The sequence below is a fragment of the Delphinus delphis genome, chromosome 2 (assembly GCF_949987515.2).
Source record: "Delphinus delphis chromosome 2, mDelDel1.2, whole genome shotgun sequence".
Taxonomy (NCBI): Eukaryota; Metazoa; Chordata; class Mammalia; order Artiodactyla; family Delphinidae; genus Delphinus; species Delphinus delphis.
The window spans coordinates 92,083,779-92,097,064 of NC_082684.1; the positions used below are offsets into that span (position 1 = coordinate 92,083,779).

General features: G+C 38.3%; 1 protein-coding gene across 5 annotated transcripts in view; it reads right to left on the reverse strand.

Annotated features, from left to right (window-relative positions):
- Positions 1–13,286, reverse strand: part of CEP152 (centrosomal protein 152) — a 94,116-nt gene that overhangs the window by 74,401 nt on the left and 6,429 nt on the right. The gene's annotated exons all lie outside the window — the stretch shown is intronic.

The window sequence follows — 13,286 nt, forward strand, 5'->3', positions numbered from 1 at the left end:
TAGTAAGCTGACCGAGTCCCTCCACAGTGTGTAAATCAATCCTGTAAAATTATGCGATGAGTGAGTTTAAAGATATTAAGTAAAGCCCTGGAGGAAAAAAAAATGAGCTGCTTCTTAGTCTATAGAAGGTCCCCTCCCCAATTTCTCTGCCATTAGAATAAAAGAAATGAAATGTAGCTATATAACATATCTGGGTATTACATTCATAATCAGCAAATGTTCTTAAATAAAATGCATATGGTGAAAGTTAAATAAAAATATTCTAAGAAAGGTCTGAAAGGAATGCCCCAACTGTTAACTGAGTTTTGGTGAAGTCAAATTTGGGAATGGAAGTGGTGTCCATGAGGTGGGAAAGGGGGACGCTTCCTCACCCACATAACGTATTTCTAACATTCACTGGATTGTTTGTTTACAGGTATTCTCAGTCCATTTGGTTCTTTAAAGATGCAACAAGAGAAAAATATTCTAGTCCAATGAAAAGTTATCATGATACTGATATTAACCAAGACCTTGACTTATTGATCACTTGCTCACAAAGGTAATTGAAAAATCATTTTGAGAATTAGCTGTATTAGAGTTGATCCAAAGATATAAAGAATAAGAAACACTAAAAACAAAACAGAACACATCAACATATCAGTATACCACATGTGACTAAAGAGAAAGGTAACAAAATGATTTCACAAAGAAACAAAATTCACTAAAAAAAAAAATCTATGAGATATTTACGGAAAAAAGAGAGTACACCCACATATAACACAGGGAAAAAAACCAAAATGAATGTTTTGTACTTACATCACGTAAGGACTCCTGTACAGGAAGAATATTTTCTTCTAAACCTTCAGTGAGGTTAAGTACATAGCCTTATAGTTTAGAGGAACCTTGACAGGCACATCTAAACAGTACATTTTTCCCCCCTCACAGAGACAGAAAAAGCTACACAATAATTAAGCAGTTCTTGTAGCTTTCTTTGTGACACCACACAATTAATCAAACTGGCATCAATGGAGGAAGATTAATTTGAGCATAAGCAGTAAGTTCATCAAAATGGTTCTGGATCCACAGGTAAACTTAGCAAGTAGCAAAATAATCCCTACTGTATTTAGTGTTTTATAGAATATTTTACACCTGTACTAACATTTTTAAATCATTTCATTCACCTTCAAAAAATTTCTCCATCAAGTTCTTTGGCATAGCTGGGCCATATTCCTTGGTTTCCATAGCTTTGAGGGCAGAGAGAGGCCATTCAGAACAAAATCCCAGCCCCCGCAGGCTTCCATTCCTGGGATCAAAGTGTACCCTCCTCATATACACTGTCAAATAGATTTTTCTTTGGGTCATTGAACCTTGTGCCATGAAACACAAAATTACAGTATCAACTTACACATGTTACAAAACAGAGAATTTTAGAAACTAAATTTTCCTCATTAAAGATCCACCAGACTACCAAATATGGATTCAAAGACAATGATAGCAATCCTTATAAATGGCAAGATTTAATTCCACTCATCACATTTGGAAGAAATACTGCTTTTTGGTTGCAAATGCAATCTTCTTGGTGGGATATTATTGAATATCAGCTGAGTTTAATAATTAAAGAGATACCTTCCCTAGAAAAAAGATAATTGCTAAGGCGCCTACTGAAATGCATTCTAAACTATTCTATAGACTCCTCTCCCTTTACTACTTCATGTGTTTGTTCCCGAAAAATAAAGGAAAAAATGAGGGCATTTTACTCAAAGAATTTCAGCAACAAAACACTTTACAATAACCCACATAGAACATCCAAAAAGCCTAGTTTAAGGGGAATGTCAAACGGAGAACATGTAAACTTTTCGTTGGGATTCTTCGGCTTTAATTAACTAAACAGACCGTCTTCAGAGTCTATAATCCTTGATATTCATGAAAGCAAGAGTTCTCAGATTACAAACCATACAATACATCTTCTCCCCAAAGAAGAGCAGCAAATGGAGTGGTCAACATTCATCTGCGTTTTGAACAGGTTACCCAACAAGTACACCGATGAAAAGATCCTGATATTTTAAAATATGAATTATTAAATAATGCTTTCATGGATACACACCAAGTAGAATCTTCATTTTAGCCTCACAGCCAAGTTAAAAACATCCTTGAAAAGGCCCAACATGGGACTGACAAAGGGCCAAAAACCTTGACAGCTAGAGCTTTAGTCTATGAATTATACTATGCATGGAATTTTTTTTTAACCCATTCCATTAGTTATAACAAATTTTACAATGTTAGTGGGGAAGACTTTGCCTAGATTGCCACACATCTGAAAAAGAAACATGGCAACATTTACTAGACAAATACCTGCTACACTGCAGGTGACACATAATAGAACTTTAGGCCTGGAATGAACACTGGAGCTCCTCCAAGCCAAACCTCTCCTTCTAAATGTGGGCACACCAAGGCCCAGAGAAGGTCAGGGGCATGCCCATGAAAGTGAGAGTTACAGTCCCACGGCCAGCACCGTGAGAGTTCCAGTCCCACGGCTAGCACCGGAACCTGAATCTCTCCATTGCCACTCCTATCTTCTTCCACATGACATTCAGTCAGTCACTGGAAGACAAGCTTCTACCTGTCTGTATACGAGCAAGTGTCAGTCTGGCAGAGAGAGTTCAGTGTTTTTGTCCCCACTGTGACAGTCCCTGAAAAATACCTATATATTATGGGGAACAGTTCAAAGGCACAATCGAGATAAAGTATAAGAAATTGCTAAAAGAAAACAGAATATGACAGGAACAAAAAAATACAATATGAACACTCAACCATTTGTTTCTTTGCTTTTCTTACGTGACGACGAGAACATTCCACTAAATAAGTCAAATAATATTGTATAAAATGTAAACAAATGCTAGCCTTACAACTCCCCCTAGTGGGGACAAAATATCAAAAATGTTTCCAGAAGTAACATCAAACAAGGCAGTTAAAAGTGGAAGAAAGGCTATGCAATAGAAAGTCTAACCTCTAAAATACACAATTCCAAGCTCAATTGAGCTTATTATTCTACTAGAGAAGTATTGATATAAAAACTAAGAGAGACTCAAATCAGTATTCCCAGGTGCAAGTGTCTGTCTGCCAGCTGCTACTCAAACCGCTTACCTTTCTACTCAAGATCATTTTGCAGGCCGCTTACCTTTCTACTCAAGATCATTTTGCAGGCTTCAAATAATATCGTCACTCAATGAAGGATCATCAGCAAGTATTATCTTGATAAGCACAGATTACTAAGTACTTCTGCCCCAAACCACCAGCTCCAAAATACATACTTACATACATAATTTTACCATCTAGAACCAAGCAATAATCCCAGAGCTACTTCTGGTGACACTGCAGAAAGTACAGGTACGCGCCAGCAAACTATGAGATCCCAAGTGATACTCAGCCTTAAACTGTGGCTTTATCAGTAACTTTGAAGCTTACAGCAACTGCAGTGACAACAACTATATGTCTGTAATATTCAATGATGAAATTGCAAAGGATAGTAACTTTAGGTGAAAAATATTTTGCAAAATCATATTGTTACATTATGAATGAGTTAGTGAAAAAACTTTTGAAGTCCTCTTCTCTGGGTCAGCTTTACAAGTAGAAGTTTGCCTAGAGTACTTTGGATGAGGTCTACTTAGTAGGTGTCCTTCTTGTTACATCAGCAGTTCTCAAAGTAACGTGCTCCAAGAAGTTGTGAGGAAAGTGAGTGATATGAATATTAATTACTATGATAGTATATCTCCATGGTATTCTCACCCTTCCTCACCTGCACCCTAATTTGCTCTGTTTACTGTGGAGGAGATGGAGTTTCCGGTGAAACACTGGGTGAGGCTGTGGGTTATGCATTTCTTTGCTATGCCTTGGAACACAGTGGTCAAGTTTTTACCAATAGACCATTTAGAACTGCAGCGATTTAGAAATGATTATAGTGCCTTACTTTTCTGCAAAATTCTTGGAGGTTGTCTCAAAATGTGGGTCTATCTGTAGTGGTCTGTGGCTTGAGATTGGTCTAAATGTCCTCTGAATACTGAATCACTTTACTAAATCCTTTCCCTTTCCGAAGATTAAATGCATTCTCCATTTACTCTTCAATGCAAACAATGGAGGGAATAGAAACGCAATGCAGATCATCACTGCAGAGCTGCTAATTAGGATGGCATGGAGGTTGGCATTTGACTATGGCTTATTCACTGACTTATGGGCAAGTGTGGACAACACCCCAGCTGATCCCAAAGCACCCAAATCGAACAGTTTGGTAAAGCATATTGTATTAGCAACTGGCCATTCACACTAGATGGTCAAAGTCAGGATTATTCTGCCATTTACAGAGAGGGGATCTCACAAATCCTTAGCAAGGTAGCCTATGAGTCAGAAACGGCCTGCTTGGCCAGCTCTACAGCACATCCTTGTGATGCAAGCATTCCACCTACATAAAGGAATTAAATACAAAGCGATTCATTAAGTAGAGAAAGCAATGTGTATTAGCCTACTACTAACACTAAATCCTGGCAATCCCAAAGCTACCAACCAGGCAGGCATGAAAAGACCGTTCTTTTCTTTAACCACTTAAGGTTGTAAACTATTCTGTTCTCATAGGGTCAGGGAGACTGAGGAAGTGGAAAAGGCTTCTGGATATGAAAACGAACTTAGGTGTGATCAGCCAATTTATTATTTTAACTTGCTTTGACAAAATATACATACAGCTGAACTTTTATGAATAGTTCTAAACTTTACTGCTGAAACTCTCTAACCTCTGATCTCACTTCTTCCCTTGTAGCAATTTTTTTTAAAAAAGGTAAAAGTACTTTTTACTAACATGAAACAATTTTTGTTAATATGACCCATAATCATCACATCAGAGTCAAGTTAGCTAAATATTCTTTTCTTCCACTCTGCTAGAAACACTCATTCTTAGATACTTCACCTCTTAAGAGCACCTTTTACTCTGGAAATTCCCTACCCTACCCCAGCACATAATCTACCAAGAAGTGATCCCACTGGCTATCGTCCATAGCAGCGGGCCCCAGCCCGCTTTGGCACCAGGGACTGGTTTTATGGAAGACAATTTTTCCATGGAGCGGGTGGTGGCGGGGAGTGGTCCAGGTGGTAATGTGGGTGATGGGGGATGATGGGGAGTGGCAGATGAAGCTTCGTCTGCTGTTCCGCTGCTCACCTCCTGCTGTACAGCCCGGTTCCTAACAGGCCATGGACCAGTACCAGCCCACAGCCTGGGGATTGAGGACCCCTGTTCTATATCATCTAGAATTTACTGCCTCCTTAACTAATACCCCCTTTAAAACTTTCACCACACAACACACCTGGCAGTACGTTCTAATACCCTACCCATCTTTTCCAATGAAAAAAATCACCTGTCAGATTATGTTTTCTCCTTCTTTAAAATCTACTATAGTAACAACTTAAACTGATCCTCTCAAAAATCCCAGTAGCTAAATTACAGTGAACTACCCAAAAGCCATCAAGGTAGTGAAAACCTCATGCTGTAAGTTCACAAAGTAACAGAAAATCCTCTCGCCCCACCCTTGCCACCAACAATTGTTGGTGAAGGCCCCTGTCAAAATCCAGAAACCCTGGAAAGGGTCACAAACTCCAGTGCCCTCAATGACTTGGCAGAGAATTTACAAGAATGAAGCTGGCAGGTCCAAGTGCACAAGCCCATGTCAGGAGGGGGTGGGGGGCGGGAGGGACTGTGGCCAGCTCGGACGGGAGAGCCACTGCCCAGCTCCAGCCCACTTGCTGCCATGTGCAGACACACGCCACATGTGGCCCAGGCTTAGGATGTTTCAAGACAGATCAGAAATTCTGGATTACTACATGAAATTTTCTAATCTTTAAATACAGATTCAATTTTTTAAAAACACTGTGCAACGAAACACTACATGTCTATGGACAAAATCCACTCAGAGACAGATGCCAGCTTTCTGTCTCTACCCTAACTCTACTGCCAGCCACGTGGGCAACTGACCCTACTCTTTGCTTCCTATTAATACAAATGGTCCACGGGGACTCTTAAAAAGAATTACTTTACATATTAGAAAATGGGTCATATGATGGAAGCAAACTAAGTGTGCATCGACAGATGAATGGATAAAGATGGGATGTATGTACACAATGGAATATTCCTAAGCCATAAAAAAGAATGAAATAATGCCATTTGCAACAACATGGATGGACCTAGAGATTATCATACTAAGTGAAGTAAGTCAGACAGACAAAGACAAATATCATATGACATCACTTATATGTGGAATCTAGAAAAATGATACAAAGGAACTTATTTACAAAACAGAAATAGACTCACGGACATAGAAAACAAACTTATGGGAGGAGGAACCAAGATGGCGGAGTAGAAGGACGTGCTCTCACTCCCCCTTGCGAGAACACCAGAATCACAACTAGCTGCTGGACAATCATCGACAGGAAGACACTGGAACTCACCAAAAAAAGACACCCCACATCCAAAGACAAAGGAGAAACCACACTGAGATGGTAGGAGGGGCGCAATCACAGTAAAATCAAATCCCATAACTGGTGGGTGGGTGACTCACAGACTAGCGAACACTTATACCACAGAAGTCCACCCACTGGAGAGAAGGTTCTGAGCCCCACGTCAGGCTTCCCAACCTGGGGGTCCGGCAACAGGAGGAGGAATTCCTAGAGAATCAGACTTTGAAGGCTAGTGGGAACTGACTGCAGGACTTCGACAGGACTGGGGGAAACAGACTCCACTCTTGGAGGGAACACACAAAGTAGCGTGCACATCGGGACCCAGGGGAAGGAGTAGTGACCCCAGGGGAGACTGAACCAGACCTACCTGCTAGTGTTGGAGGGTCTCTTGCAGAGGCAGGGGGTACCTCTTTTTCACCATGGGGACAAGGACACTGGCAGCAGAAGTTCTGGGAAGTACTCCTTGGTGTGAGCCCTCCCAGAGTCTGTCATTAGCCCCACCAAAGAGCCCAAGTAGGCTCCAGTGTTGGGTAGCCTCAGGCAAAACAACCAAGAGGGAGGGAACCCAGCACCATGCATCAGCAGTCAAGCGGATTAAAGTTTTACTGAGCTCTGCTCACCAGAGAAACAGTCAGCTGTACCCACCACCAGTCCCTCCCATCAAGCCCCTTAGATAGCCTCATCCACCACAGGGCAGACAGCAGAAGCAAGAAGAACTACAGTCTTGCAGCCTGTGGAATAAAAACAACATTCACAGAAAGATAGACAAGATGAAAAGGCAGAGGGCTATATACCAGATGAAGGAACAAGATAAAACCCCAGAAAAACAACTAAATGAAGTGGAGATAGGCAATCTTCCAGAAAAAGAATTCAGAATAATGATAGTGAAGATGATCCAGGACCTCGGAAAAAGAATGGAGGCAGAGATCAAGAAGATGCAAGGAATATTTAACAAAGACCTTGAAGAATTAAAGAACAAACAAACATAGACGAACAATACAATAACTGAAATGAAAACTACACTAGAATGAATCAACAGCAGAATAACTGAGGCAGAAGAATGGATAAGTGACCTGGAAGACAGAATGGTGGAATTCACTGCTGTGGAACAGAATAAAGAAAAAAGAATGAAAAGAAATGAAGACAGCCTGAGAGACCTCTGGGACAACATTAAACTCAACAACATTCGCATTACAGGGGTCCCAGAAGGAGAAGAGAGAGAGAGAAAGGACCAGAGAAAATATTTAAAGAGATTATAGTTGAAAACTTCCCTAACATGGGAAAGGAAAGAGCCACCCAAGTCCAGGAAGCTCAGAGAGTCCCATACATGATAAACCCAAGGAGAAACATGCCGAGACACACAGTAATCAACTTGGCAAAAAATTAAAGACAAAGAAAAATTATTGAAAGCAGCAAGGGAAAAATGACAAATAACATACAAGGGAACTCCCATAAGGTTAACAGCTGATTTCTCAACAGAAACTCTACAAGCCAGAAGGGAGTGGCACGATATACTTAAAGTGATGAAAGGGAAGAACCTACAACCAAGATTACTCTACCTGGCAAGGATCTCATTCAGATTCAATGGAGAAATCAAAAGCTTTACAGACAAGCATAAGCTAAGAGAATTCAGCACCACCAAACCAGCTCTACAACAAATGCTAAAAGGAACTTCTCTAAGTGGGAAACACAAGAGAAAAGGACCTACAAAAACAAACCCAAAACAACTAAGAAAATGGTCACAGGAACATACATATCGATAATTACCTTAAAGGTGAATGGATTATATGCTCCAACCAAAAGACACAGGCTTGCTGAATGGATACAAAAACAAGTCCCATACATATGCTGTCTACAAGAAACCCACTTCAGACCTAGGGACACATACAGACTGAAAGTGAGGGGATGGAAAAAGATATTCCATGCAAATCGAAATCAAAAGAAAGCTGGAGTAGCTATATTCATATCAGATAAAATAGACTTTAAAATAAAGAATGTTACAAGAGACAAGGAAGGACACTACATAATGATCAAGGGATCAATCCGAGAAGAAGATATAGCAATTACAAATATATATGCACCCAACAGAGGAGCACCTCAATACACAAGGCAACCGCTAAGAGCTATAAAAGAGGAAATCGGCAGTAACACAATAATAGTGGGGGACTTTAACACGTCACTTACAGCAATGGACAGATCATCCAAAATGAAAATACATAAGGAAACAGAAGCTTTAAATGACACAACAGTCAAGATAGATTTAATTGATATTTATAGGACATTCCATCCAAAAACAGCAGATTACACTTTCTTCTCAAGTGTGCACTGAACATTGTCCAGGATAGACCACATCTTGGGTCACAAATCAACCCTCAGTAAATTTAAGAAAATTGAAATCATATCAAACACATTTTCTGACCACAATGCTATGAGATTAGAAATCAATTACAGGGCAAAAAACGTAAAAAACACAAACACATGGAGGCTAAGCAATATATTACTAAATAACCAAGAGATCACTGAAGAAATCAAAGAGGACATCAAAAACTACCTAGAGACAAATGACAATGAAAACATGACGACCCAAAACCTATGGGATGCAGCAAAAGCAGTTCTAAGAGAGAAGTTTATAGCTATACAAGCCTACCTTAAGAAACAAGAAAAATCTCAAGTAAACAATCTAACCTTACACCTAAGGGAACTAGAGAAAAAAGAACAAACAAAACACAAAGTTAGCAGAATGAAATCATAAAGATCAGAGCAGAAATAAATGAAATAGAAACAAAGAAAACAATAGCAAAGATCAATAAAACTAAAAGCTGGTTCTTTGAGAAGATAAACAAAATTGATAAACCATTAGCCAGACTCATCAAGAAAAAGAGGAAGAGGACTCAAATCAATAAAATTAGAAATGAAAAAGGAGAAGTTACAACAGACACCGCAGAAATACAAAGCATCCTAAGAGACTACTACAAGCAACGCTATGCCAATAAAATGGACAACCTGGAAGAAATGGACAAATTCTTAGAAAGGTATAACCTTCCAAGACTGAACGAGGAAACAGAAAATATGAACAGACCAATCACAAGTAATGAAATTGAAACCGTGATTAAAAATCTTCCAACAAACAAAAGTCCAGGACCAGATGGCTTCACAGGTGAACTCTATCAAACAACTAGAGAAGAGCTAACACCCATCCTTCTCAAACTCTCCCAAAAAATTGCACAGGAAGGAAAACTCCCAAACTCATTCTATGAGGCCACCATCATCCTGATACCAAAAACAGACAAAGACACTATAAAAAAAGAAAATTACAGACCAATATCACTGATGAATATAGATGCAAAAATCCTCAACAAAATACTAGCAAACAGAATCCAACAACACATTAGAAGGATCATACACCACAATCTAGTGGGATTTATCCCAGGGATGCAAGGATTCTTCAGTATACACAAATCAATCAATGTGATACACCATATTAACAAACTGAAGAATAAAAACCATATGATCATCTCAATAGATGCAGAAAAAGCTTTTGACAAAATTCAACACCCATTTACCATAAAAAGACTCCAGAAAGTGGGCATAGAGGGAACCTACCTCAAAATAATAAAGGCCATATATGACAAACCCACAGCAAACATCATTCTCAATGGTGAAAAACTGAAAGCATTTCCTCTAAGGTCAGGAAAAAGACAAGGATGTCCACTTTCACCACTATTATTCAACATAGCTTTGGAAGTGCTAGCTACAGCAATCAGAGAAGAAAAAGAAATAAAAGGAATACGAATTGGAAAAGAAGAAGTAAAACTGTCATTCTTTGCAGATGACATGATACTATACATAGAGAACCTAAAGATGCCACCAGAAAACTACTAGAGCTAATCTATGAATTTGGTAAAGTAGCAGGATACAAAATTAATGCACAGAAATCTCTTGCATTCCTATATAATAATGATGAAAAATCTGAAAGAGAAATTATGGAAACACTCCCATTTACCATTGCAACAAAAAGAATAAAATACCTAGGAATAAACCTACCTAGGGAGACAAAAGACCTGTATGCAGAAAACTATAAGACACTGATGAAAGAAATTAAAGATGATACCAACAGATATACCATGTTCTTGGATTGGAAGAATCAATATTGTGAAAATGACTCTACTACCCAAAGCAATCTCAGATTCAATGCAATCCCTATCAAATTACCATTGGCATTTTTTATGGAACTAGAACAAATCATCTTAAAATTTGTATGGAGACAAAAAGACTCTGAATAGCAAAAGCAGTCTTGAGGGAAAAAAACAGAGCTGGAGGAATCAGACTCCTTGACTTCAGACTATACTACAAAGCTACAGTAATCAAGACAATATGGTACTGGGACAAAAACAGAAACACAGATCAATGGAACAAGATAGAAAGCCCAGAGATAAACCCATGGACCTATGGTCAACTAATCTATGACAAAGGAGGCAAGGACATACAATAGAGAAAAGACAGTCTCTTCAATACGTGGTGCTGGGAACACTGGACAGCTACGTGTAAAAGAATGAAAATAGAACACTCCCTAACACCATACACAAAAATAAACTCAAAATATATTAAAGACCTAAATGTAAGACCGGACACTATAAAACTCTTAGAGGAAAACATAGGAAGAACACTCTTTGACATAAATCACAGCAAGATCTTTTTTGATCCACCTCCTAGAGTAATGGAAATAGAAACAAAAATAAACAAATGGGACCTAATGAAACTTCAAAGCTTTTACACAGCTAAGGAAACCATAAACAAGGCAAAAAGACAACCCTCAAAATGGGAAAAAATATTTGCAAATGAATCAACAAAGGATTAATCTCCAAAATATATAAACATCTCATGCAGCTCAATATTAAAGAAACAAACAACCCAATCCAAGAATTGGCAGAAGACCTAAATAGACATTTCTCCAAAGAAGACATACAGATGGCCAAGAAGCACACGGAAAGCTGCTCAACATCACTAATTATTAGAGAAGTGCAATCAAAACTACAATGAGGTATCACCTCACACCTGTTAGAATGGACATCATCAGAAAATCTACAAACAACAATTGCTGGAGAGGGTGCGGAGAAAAGGGAACCCTCTTGCACTGTTGGTAGGAATGTAAATTGATACAGCCACTATGGAAAACAGTACAGAGGGTCCTTAAAAAACTAAAAATAGAATTACCATATGAGCCAGCAATCCCACTACTGGGTATATACCCAGAGAAAACCATAATTCAAAAAGACACATGCACCCCAATGTTTACTGCAGCACTATTTACAATAGCCAGGTCATGGAAGCAACCTAAATGCCCATCGACAGAGGAATGGATAAAGAAGTTGAGGTACATATATACAATGGAATATTACTCAGCCATAAAAAGGAACGAAATTGAGTCATTTGTTGAGATGTGGACGGATCTAGAAACTGTCATACAGAGTGAAGTCAGTCAGAAAGAGAAAAACAAATATCGTATATTAACGCATGTATGTGGAACCTAGAAAAGTGGTACAGATGAACCGGTTTGCAGGGCAGGAGTTGAGACCGAGATGTAGAGAACAAATGTATGGACACCAAGGGGTGAAAACCGTGGTGGGGTGGGAATGGTGGTGTGATGAATTGGGTGATTGGGATTGACATGTATACACTGATGTGTATAAAATTGATGACTAATAAGAACCTGCAGTATAAAAAAACAAACAAACCAAAAAAACAACTAATACTGAACTTTCTTTGGGTTATTTGTATGAAATATGTTAATATAAATGTTTCAGACATTACATAAAACTTCTAAAAATCTTAAATGTTCTGGTATAATGTTATAAGTCATAATTCTAGTTATTACTTTAAAATGTATATCTCAGAAATAACTAAATTTCTTTGTCAATTGCATTATTATGAACTTTCATCAAATCTTTAACTGTGGTCATTTTTTAGTCGTTTGTCATTTACAGACAGTTCTGGGTGTACTCTGATGCTTTTGCAAGTATGTTCCTATAAAAGGGTTTCATCTTCAAGGAATTCATGGAAAAGACTCTGACAAGTACAGGTTTCTGGTAACTGACTATACTGCTGAACTGAATGAATGAGCATTTTCAGAACTGTAATGGAAAACTGATGAACTCATAAAAGTGCTAACAAAAGATCAAGATGAAAAAAATTAATTACATGGGACTGAGTGAACTGATGAGGATGATAACTTTTGTGACTTTCTGTTTGAATAAAAAAAAAATATCCCACAAGGACTCAGAGGCAAAAAATATACAAATCAATTTTCACTGCAAAGTAAAGGAGCTGTTACAGTGGAGGATTCCTGGACTGAATATCAATATTATGACATAGTATGACTGTGTTTCGTGTTTCGTATTTGCAATCGTTGCTTTTGTTGTGGTCGTCCATTTACAAGACTTGGTGTCAGTCTATTTATCTCTTATAAAAATAAAATACAGTGTGTGTGTGTGAGAGAGAAAAAAAAAAGAAGCCACCCAGAATTGGCCTAAAAATATAGAAAGAAAGAAAGAGAACTTATGGTTACCAATGGGGAAAGGGGGGAGGGATAAATTAGGAGTTTGGGATTAACACATATACACTACTATATAAAATCGATAACCAACAAGGACCTACTGTGTAACACATGGAACTATACTCAATATCTTGTAATAACCTATAATAGAAAAGAACCTAAAAAAGAATATATATATATATATATATATATATATAAAAAACTGAATCTCTTTGCTGTACAACTGAAATGAACACAACATTGTAAGTCAACTATATTT